This window comes from Canis lupus, chromosome 3, assembly GCF_003254725.2.
Source record: "Canis lupus dingo isolate Sandy chromosome 3, ASM325472v2, whole genome shotgun sequence".
In the NCBI taxonomy this organism is placed as follows: Eukaryota; Metazoa; Chordata; class Mammalia; order Carnivora; family Canidae; genus Canis; species Canis lupus.
The window spans coordinates 28,931,130-28,942,391 of record NC_064245.1 but is presented as its reverse complement, the minus strand read 5'-3'; positions in this window follow the sequence as shown (position 1 = coordinate 28,942,391).

Sequence of the window (11,262 nt, the reverse complement as noted above, 5' to 3'; positions counted from 1 at the left end):
ATACTGTCATCTCAATATGTAATCAAATAGAAATATTAATGAAATATTTTATAATTTTGTTGATACTGTCTTATGACACAGCTTTATTTGGACAGTCACACTTCAAGTGCTCAATAGCCTCAAGTGGCTGGAAGCTACCATAATGGAAAATACAGATATAGAAAAATCAGTCCAGAAGATCCAATATCTGAATAATGAGAGCTCCAGAAAGAACAAAAAAGAAGGAGACACGATTCTGGCAATAGAGGTCTCAACATAAGACATTGGCTGAAGGACATCACCGGGAGGACAAGTGTGTGGCAGGGAGCTAGCAGTTCCTAGTGGGGCTAGAGGATGGAGGCTCCAGAAGGGAGGGCTCCAAGTACAAAAGAACAAATGTCCTATGTTGAAAAGTTTGGGAAAACTCATTCATCAGATGTTTAACCGATTTGTCAAAGCATTTGGGAAAAATTAAGGATGGATTTATAACTATTAAGCAAATGTATTGAGGCTATTATTAATTATAAGAAAATAACAATTGAGGGGGAAAATCAAACATATAATCAGAGTACATTAATTGGCTTAAGAGAACTAACCCCTCAGCTATCATGGTGGGAAGTCAATAAATGATGCTGGGAATTGGGAAATCCAGAAATAAGTCGTGTATGCCTATGACTGAGGAATATGGAGGTAAACACCAGAAGGAGCAGATGAAAGCGTTAAAACTTTCTGGAGAGTGGGGCTGGGAGGGTGGTGGGAGTTTGCTGTGTCTTATAACCTTTATATTATCCGATTTTAAGAATTCTGTCCCTGTATTATTAAAACCAAATAGAGAAGCAGGCTCTGCAGGGAGAGACCGATGCGGGACTCCAGGATCACACCCTGAGCCAAAGACAGCTGCTCCCACCACTGAACCACCCAGGCGTCCTGATGACCCTTTTTTAAGGACTCTTGTTCAAATCATTGCTGATCCCCTCATGTTTGCTTTTCCAGTTTGAAGGAAACTTTGTCTGTAGAGATATCTATACCTTAGAGAAATTTGAGGAACATGGATGACGACAGTGACCACGTCTGTCTACCTGGGGAGGAAGAAACAATTCCAGGTTGCTGAACCCTGGTTTTCCACACTGCGGACGACAGGATATCACCCCCTCCCCCTCTTTCAACCTGACCCAGGAATTCCCTTACTCTGAGCCAAGGACAGGGTGGGGGGGTGGGGGTGGGGTCTTGTTGTTGTTGTTGTTGTTGTTTGTTTTCGTTTGTTTTGCTTTTTTTCCCCCCAGTTGTGGTAAAAAGAAAAATAGACGTCACCTAAAATGGAAAAAATAAATAAATAAATAAAACCAAATAATTACAAATACATATAAAGTAATAATATAGATAAATGCTAAGAGAGTTAAGAGTGAAGTTATATACCTCCAGAAGGAGGAGAGTGGGGGATGTTTCCTAAAGGAGCTAGAAAGTAAAGAATCTAGTAATGTCAGGTTTCTTCTTCACCTGTAAGAGTAGGAAGGTTTTTAAAGAGATAAAAACAGATTCCTAGCTATCTGAGAATTTGAAAGGAAAGATGGTAAAAATGCTGACTTACTTTGCAGTTATTTTTCCTTTGAGACTACCCACATTGCTGTAATCAGCCATCTTGCTTTTCAAATATGGAGCTAGAAAGATCTTAAAGATTATCTAACACTCTAAGTCATAATTCCCCAAGCGGTTGTTAGTAGAAGACCTGTTTGTGGGCCTGGCCCCAGATCCACTGCACCAGAATCTCCAGGGGTGAGGCTCAATTATCTATATATTTGTAACGCTCCCCAATGGATTTGGCAATTATCTAGGAGTGATATGATCCTTTTTCAAGAGCCACTCCCTTCATTTTACAGGTCAGGAAAACTGACATATCGCTAACTTAAACCAGTGGTTCTCGAAGCCTGGCCCCTGGGCCAGCACTCACCGCAATACTTGGGAACTTGTTAGAAGTTAGAACTTGTGAATTTTCAGGCCCTTTCCAGACCTATTGAATCATCAAATGTTTAATAATTCTTAAACTTCAGGGATCCCTGGGTGGCTCGGTGGTTTAGCGCCTGCCATTGGCCCAGGGCGCAATCCTGGAGTCCCGGGATCGAGTCTCGCATCGGGCTCCCTGCATGGAGCCTGCTTCTCCCTCTGCCTGTGTCTCTGCCTCTCTTTCTCTCTGTGTGTCTATCATGAATAAATAAATAAAATCTTAAAAAAAAATTCTTAAACTTCAGTGTGCATCAAACTGAAGTTTAAGAATTATAATGGGTTAAACTAGCACATCAGGGTAGTAGTTGGTATAATAGAAAGCTCATCATCTAATCACATCTCCTTTCATAGAGGAGAAGTGTAGAAGCAGCAAAATTCAATGACTTGCCCGCCAGGCCCACGTTAGCTCTCTTGGTACCAGGAGGAAGTCAATGTCTACAAGTTGAAAATGCTAAAGTCAAAAAAGTTGAGGCAGCCTGAGCCCTAAATCACATCACTGAACTGCTGTGCTGCCCTCGGAACCAACTGCTCCCCGATTCCAGGTGCAGGATCCTTGGTCGTCTTTGCTGTTTCAGTCAGCACTTGTCTACTACTGGCAGCTGAACACTGTCTCCGTGATCTGGGTGGGGGTCTTTGAAAACTGCGGTTTTTCACTTTATCTCCTCCCTGAGACGACTTAGACGGCTATGCCATACTATATGAAGTCCAACCCGAAAGTTTCTGTTGGCTCCTTCCTCTGGGCTCCAGTAAGACCTTCTATGACTCCTATGACTCCTATTCTGACAGTAACTTTGATGTGTGGGTCCCCCCCACCAACCAGTTCTCCAGCACCAGCTGGGGGTCCTACAGTTTAGCTCAGTTCTCACACTAGCTGCCTGGAGATAGCATCAGATTCCACAGCATGAGTTCAGTCCTACAAGACTGCCCCCAACCACAACCACTTCAGGTGTCACTAGCAGGCCCAGGGGTCACTTGTGCTTCTGACAGATCAGCTATAGACTGGAGATTCCAATACCCCCTCCTTGGGTTTGATGGATTCCAACCCTCCAATCACAGGGTGGATTTTCCTGACAATCTTCCTTCATCCCTCCGTGCTTCCAGAAAACACCACTGAATTATCATAAACTCAGGTGTGGTTGAAAGTGGTTTGTTATGAATATCAAGACAGCTTCATCACTTTTTTTTCCCCAAAGAATTCTCTCCCCTCCCCCACCAGGGGTAGAATTTAATGATTCATCAGTCCTATAACACTCAGTGCTCATTCCATCACATGTCCTCCTAGTGCCCATCCTCCAGTTACCCCATCTCCCCATCCCTCCCCTCCAGCAGCCCTCAGTTTGTTCCCTAGAGTTAAGAGTCTCTTATGGTTTGCCTCCCTTGCTGTTTTCATCCTATTTTATTTTTCTTTCCCTTTGTCTATGTTCATGCTTATTTTCTTAAATTCCACATACGAGTGAAATCATATAGCATTTGTCTTTTTCTGATTGACTTATTTTGCTTAGCATAATACACTCGAATTCCATCCATGTGATTGCAAATGGCAAGGTTTTGTTCTTTTCTGATGGCTGAGCAATATTCTATTACACACACACACACACACACACACACACACACACACACTTCTCTTCTTTATCCACTCATCAGTTGATGGACGTCTGGGCTCTTTCCGTATTTTGGCTATTGTGAGTAATGCTACTGTAAATATCAGGGTGCATGTGCCTCTGTGAATCACCATGTTTGTATCCTTTGGTCTCCCATCCAAGTACTAACCAGGCCCGACCCTGCTTAGCTTCCGAGATCAGACGAGATCGGGCGCGTTCAGGGTGGTATGGCCGTAGACTGTTGTATCCTTTGGATAATTACCTAAGAAGACAATTTCTGGGTCATAGGGTAGCTCTATGACTTTTTAACTTTCTCAGGAACCTCCACACTGTTCTCCAGAGTGGCTGCACCAGTTTGTATTCCCTCCAACAGTGTAAGAGGGCTCCCCTTTCTCATCCTTGTCAACATCTGTTATATCCTGAGTTGTTCATTTTAGCCATTCTGACCTGCTCGAGATGGTATCTCATCGTAGTTCTGATTTGTATTTCCCTGACAACTTTATCACTCTTATGCCTTATGAAATTCCAAGGGTTTCAGGAGCTCTATGCCGGAAACAGAACAATAATCAAATACTTATTTATTAGAGATCACAGTCTCACAGCACTTGGTCCACTGCAGTATAAGAATAGGTTATGGGATCATGAGCGTCTCGACTTTGTATTCCCAGCGCCTCGCACAGGGCCTGACATACGGTAGGTACTGAAGGAGTAGCTGTGTGGGGAACGGGTGAAGAACAGGTTCTAACTCTGTTCTTGTTACAAGTCAGCATGCCTGCTGTTCCTCTTTTATTTTGTCTACTAGGCCCAGCTATTTCCTTACCGAAGGGTTTGCTAACTTCCCTGTATATTTATACACAATGTAATAGTTTCATTGCAATGTAGCCTTTCCGCGAGAGAAACATGCAGCTTTTGCTCTGAATCATAGTTTTCCTGCCACCCCTGGGATGACCGCATCTCCGACTTTGGTGGAAGTGGATGTGAAAAGCGGATACTCGGAAGAGAATTCCTAACTGGAATTAACCTGCAAACTGAACTTTGCCAGGCTTCTGGAGGGAGTGGAGGGCCTGGACTGAGTTGAAGGGAGTGGAGGGAGAATCCGGACCTGGTGTTAGCTGTCCTCCAAGGCTGAACGAAGTCTCTGGGAGGAGGCCACAGACACCCCAGAGTCAAGCCAAGGCCAAGTGCTAATGCCTGGGACCCTTACGCTCTATCTTTAAGAAGGAGGCCACCGGTGGGAGGGCTTAGGGAAGGCCCTGCTTGACCTCTCCTCGGGGCTCTCTGGTGCGAAGGGCGACATCTCAGGCAGTGGGGAACACGCCAGCACGAGCGTCTCGCTCTTCCTTGGGAGTCTGCTCAGCTGTGGGCGCTGCCAACAACCCACTTGGAGATCTACACACTTGGGAAGTTGGGGAGTAGCTGCTGCAGCAGGAGAAGCTCTCCAGGGCGAGGGTTTGGAAGAGGCAAAGACAATGATAGCCTGCTCGCCACAGTTTGGTCTGGTGTCCTCTTGACCTGTGGGACTGACTCATCAGAAAACCATTTGCCTTTAAAAGGAGCAGAAGAGTTGTCAAGGGCTGTCTTCCTCCTAAGGTAACCTAACAAATGTCGGTTCCAGAGCGTCCAACCCTTTAGCTGAGCCCGACGGCCTTCAGGCCAGAGCCTCCTTCCTCCCAGCGCCCGGCGAGGGAGCCCCCATGGGCCTTGCAGGTGACCCCCCCACGGCCTGGCCCTTCCGCCTGGTCCCCCAGCCTGGGGCGGCAGCGGCGCCTGCAGTTGTTCCCTCGGGTTGCTCACCATTTCCTTGGATTTTCTTTTCACTTCTTCTTTTCCTTCCATCCTTCCTTTTTTTGGTTACCATTTCCTATTTGATTTTCAGCTCTTCCATCATTTACCAAACAATTCCTGCATTCAGTTTGCTCTGGGATTCCTCCGAAAATCCCTTTGAATTACTTGGTTTTCCTGATGGGGTCCTGACAGCAGCACCCGCTGGGCGGATCTATGGGAGGTGCCAGTCGGCTTCATCCCCTAAGTCTGGTACTGCCCCCCTCTCCGGCCCCCACATCTGTGGCAATTACAGCTCAGATGAAGCTGATGGTCTGAGCTCAATAGTGCATGTTCTTAAACACAGTACTAATAACCTGTGTCTCATTTATGGAACTTCGCGAGTGAGCTTTGAAGTGTGAGGGTCCACATGGTTTGCTATTTCTCCTGGCTGGAATATTCCAGGTCTCAGTTTAATCTCGCGTTCCTCAGGAAGCTTCTTCCACCCCCACAGCTGGCGCGGAGTGGCCGCTGCGTGAAAGCTCCCAGGGCTTCCTTAGGCCGCTCTCACGCTATACTGTTACTGGCTTGTCTGCTGTTGTCTTTGCTGCCACCCTGGAAGTGGCCTGAGGGACTGCACCTCCTCTTGTTCACCATTCTATTCCTATTACCTTACACACAGAGATTTTGGTAAATGAATGAATGAAATAGTCTTAGACATGAGGGACCAAGTGTCCCTCTGCTGGTCAAGAACCCCTGAGTCTCCACATGGCCTGGGTCTAAAGCCCCAGCTTCCTGCTTGGCTTCCAAGAGCGTTCCTGGCCTAGCCCGACCACCTGTCCACCACCTGTCCGATTTAGCTTTCTCCTCGACTCTTCAGTCACAAGCCCAGCACTCACCGGCCAGGAACTTTGCTCCCTCTCTCGACTTCCCTCTTAGACGCAGAGCACTAAGATGTTTGTCGCAACTACTCGCCTTCCTTCCTTCCTTCCCACCATCCTTCAAGTCTTATCTTCATCTTGTCCTTGAAGTGTCCCACGAACTCTATTCCAGTCTTTTTTTTTTTTTAAGATTTTATTTATTTATTCATAAGGATGGAGAGAGAGAGAGAGAGAGGCAGATACCCAGGCAGAGGGAGAAGCAGCTCCATGCAGGGAGCCCGACGTGGGACTCGACCCTGGGACTCCAAGATCACGCCCTGGGCTGCAGGCGGCCCTAAACCGCTGTGCCGCCGGGGCTGCCCCTCTATTCCAGTCTTAAAATTCTTATCATCCCTCTCTCTTATTTATTTTCAGCATCTGAATACCACCTCCATCTACCCACAAGGGTCGCAGGGTCAGAGCCTTGGCATGATAGATGCCTCACTTGCCAAAGGGAGGGTGTGAGCCCACAACCTCGGCTCCACCCACCAGAAACACTCACCCTAGGCTTTGCCGGGAACTGGTGCGCAAGAGCAGGATGATGCTGTAGCACCTCCTCTGGTGCTAAGGGTCGTAGTGCTGGTAGCCAGAGCTCCCAGGACCACCGTGGCAGAGAGGGAACCTGCTGCGCACAGCGTCCAGGGACAGCCGAGTAATGGCTTCATTGTTCTTACGGGATCTGCTCTGCAACATACTTCGGGGGCTGCTTTCAGCTGCAGAGCTGATACTTACTGTCACTCTCCAGGAGTTGTATGCTCCCCAAGAGCAGAGATCTTGGCTTGTTTTGCATACTATTGCATCAGCTCCATTATAGTTCCTAATATAATAGTACAGGCCCAAGAAATACCCAGGGCTCAAATACCCAGCACCCCCTTGAACAGCGTGTGATGACCCTCCAACCCAGCAAAAAATTCTGCGTAGAACTTCTGATTCTCCCAAAAGCTAACTACTAATAACTTACTGTTGACTGGAAGCCTTACTGATAACAGACACAGTTGACTAACACATATTTTGTGTATTTTATGTATTATTTGCTATATTCTTACAATCATGTAAGCTAGAGAAAATAAAACATGAAAATCATAAGGAAAACACATTTATAGTACTTGTACTGTATTATTTTAAAAATTGTGTATAAGTGGATTCACACTGTTCAGACCTGTATTTTTCAAGGGTCAATTGTAATTCTTTAATCCATTTAAGTGTTGTTGTGTTGTGTGGGACGAGATAGAAATGTGTTTTTCTCAATGGGTAACTGACTTTCCTAATTCCGTTTATTTATTATCCACCCTTTACCTCTATCAGGTACTTGTGTATTTAAATATACTTGGGACTTGTTTGGGTTTTCTAGTCTACTCCACTAAACTTGATCTTATGCCAGTTTCAGTGTTTTAAATTCAATTTTAAGTTTCAATATCCAACCGCACTATTTCCTCCATATATCCTCTTTTCCTAATTCTCCGTTTTCAAGATTTCATTGGATAGTCTATTTTTCCTATGTATAATTTTAATAATTATGCTATTACATTTATGTATTAATTCATAGAGAATTTTCATCTTTAAAATATTTTCACTAAGTGCATTAGGTTTCCTATTTCCTTATACCTTCACTGCATAGTCTCAATTTAAAATTCATTAATCTATTAGTTTTACTAATGTTTTCTTCTCTCAATTTTTTTTTCCTTTTCATATCGATATGTTGACTTAAAATTCATTTTGGTGTGAGAGATGAAATAGAGATCCAGCTTTATCCCCACCACCCATGATTAGCCAGTTATCCCAATGACTTAGTAAATGATCTTTCTCCCAAGGATCTGAAATATCCTTTATCATATACTAAATTCCCTTAAGTATATATTGGAGTTCACTCCTGAATTCTATTCTTTGATCTTCTATTCTTTTGCCCTGTGTCCAATTATTGCAATTTGACAGTTTATTAAATAGTGAGCAAAAGTAGTTTTCCCTGATTACGGTTTTTTTCATATCCCCATCCAATTGGATTTTATAATCATTTCCTAAAATTCTCCTTCTCCACCCAATCCTATTTCACTGAATTTACAGATTGACATAAAAAGCCACGTTTGACATTAACTTTCCATGTATAGTACAAATCCTTTTTTTAAATGTTGTCTTCTATGACTCAGTAGGGATGTATTTTTCCATATATTTGGTTATTGCTGGCATACAGAAAAGCTTGGGTTCTATGTAGTAGATTTTTAGGACTGCTCTAACAAAGTATCGCAAACCGAGTGACTTTAAACAACAGAAATTTACTGTATCACAGTTCTGGAGGCTAGAAGTCTGAAATCTAAGAGAGAATTTGTTCCATGCCTTTCTTCTAGTTTCTAGTGTCACTCTTACGTTTCTTGGCTTGTGTAATTCCAATCTCTATTTTGTCATACGGCCTTCTGTGTCTTCACATTGTTTTAGAACACTAGTCATAGATTAAGGGTCTTATTCTAGTATGACCTCACCTTAAATAATTATATAAAACAAGGACCCTATTTCTAAAAAAGGTCACATTCTGAGTACCGGGGGTTAGGATTTCAACATATCTTTTTGAGAGACATTATTCGATCCACTATAATTCTATATATTAATTTTAAATCCGTTATAAGTAATTATAAATCCCTTATAATTCTCTATACTATATATTAATTACCTTATTCCTATTATTTTGCAGATGACTCGTGTTTACCTGGATCTTACCAACTGCATAGTGAAAACAATGCATCTTTTTCACTATTTCCCATTTCATCCTTTTATCTAGTCTCATTAACCAATACTTTATCACATTGAGCCAACCAGTATTCATTTTTTTAAAAATTTACCTTATTTTCAAAATTTGTTATTATTACTGGAGTAAAACATTTTTGAAAAACCTATTCATTTGTACTTCTTTTATGAATTGTGTGCTTCTATCGTTTATTTTTTTATACTGGGGATTTTTAAAATTAATTTCAAAGAGCTTTTTGGGCATTAAAAATATTAACCTCTTATGACATATACTCCTCTCAAGACTTTTTTTTTCCTCTCAAGACTTTAAAGGAACCTTGTCAACTACCCAGAAGTCAACAGAAGGCAAAAAAAATATAAGGTTTTGATCTACTGTCTCATAAATTAATTATACCTTCAGTGCAATAGTCCAATATGAACAAATGCCTCTCTTATTATAAGAGCAATAAGACGAACAGTGGAGTGCAATATACATTTTTATGAAGCACTCTTGAAAATTTCAAGTACACTAATACTTATAACTTGTTTCATAGTGCACCATTTCTCAACCATTCAATTTCTTTCCAGCTAAAAGCACTCAAAAGAGTCTCAAGGACTAAATTATCTGATTAACCCTTTAATGCCAATGCTTCACAGCTCTTGCTCATATACATGTCAAGTTTACACTGACATTTAAAGGCCCTAACTTGCAGTCAAAGAAAGGATTAATCTGTCCTTGGTTTATCTAAATGACCAAATAATAAGATTTAAGTGATAACCAGCTGTAGGAGATGTCCTTATTAAATTTGATAGGATTTTTAAAAAGCCAAGTAATGTAATGAAGTTTGCAAAGTAATTTAGATTAACCAGGTTTGACTGCTCAATTTGGAAGTGATTCAGTGCACAGGTATAGGCATAGAGACGATTTTTAAATATTGGGCTTTGAATGTTCCTGACCAGAAAGTCAAGAAATGTTAAATGAACATTAAAATATATTCTTTAGCCAGTTTTCATGCCTCATAGAATAAATACATGCTTATTTTAGCGTTTTTTTTTTTTTTTTTTTTTTTACCTTGTCACAAGTTCCATTCCTTCCCAAGGAACTGTTTACATAACTTATGGCACAAAATACAGTACAAAATAGGATATGGTAAAAATATGAAAGGACAGCCTAGTTCTTGAAATGTTAACATTCATCCAAAATGTAAATGTCCCAAAAGCCCAGCCACAAAGCTCCTGTCGAGGACTTTGGGGGAGTACTCTCATTTAGTACTGAATCTTCATTAGCCAATAATGTCCAAGTGAAAATGTTAGAACTTGGAAATGCTCTTAATGGCATTGGATTTGGTTACTTTAACTCATTCCACTTGTTATGTTTCTACTTCTTTATCCTATGCACATTCTTAGTTACTTAGAAATTATGTGCCCTTTGCTATGCAGAAAAATATGGAAAAGTTAGGTTTACTGCTTGATTCTGTCCCTTGTCTTCCTATTTACTCGGCGAAAGCCATTAGCCATTTTCAGTCTGTGCAAGACTAAGGGCACCTAACAAATCTTAAAATGATAACATGTTACAATGACACTTTACATCTGCAATGTGTATAACTGCACATATTCACACAAACAACTGTCCTGATACCTAAGTTTATATATGTTGTAGACTATAGGGAAAGAGAAGAGAGACAAAGAGACAATTCTTAGAATCATTTTATATTATTGTATTAAGGTAGTGTTATTCACAACCCAATAGCAGGTAGTCATAATCATTAACAAAATAGAAAACAACTGAGAAATTGTACATATTGAAGATGTCTATTCTTTAGGTGTATATAGACCTCCATAAATATGTACTGGGTCACAACAGAAAATTTCTTCTTGAGGTTGGCAGTAAAAATAGTTTGAAAAGCACTGTATTAAGTATGTGATGTGATGATATCCTTCATAGCATTCTTTTCCTCACTCCAGAGGTTTTTTACCTCTTGCTTTTCACTTATTCTACAAATGTCTACTGAGCAACTGCTATATGTAGGTTGGGGATCAGATATTGGAGAGTAAAAGGCAACATAACATTACTTTTGGGAATTTCTACCTATTATCCTACAGATGCAAGGTTTCAACTAAAAGCTTAAAAACAAGTTAACACTGGATGAATTACAACTGTTACTATGCATTTTGATGGCCATGAAAACATAAGTGGAACGTGTCAAAAACTTTCAGGAATAAGCCCCTTCACAGAATCTTAAGCTTCTTGCTGCTTCTCATCAATGTCTGGAGAGAGATCCAGT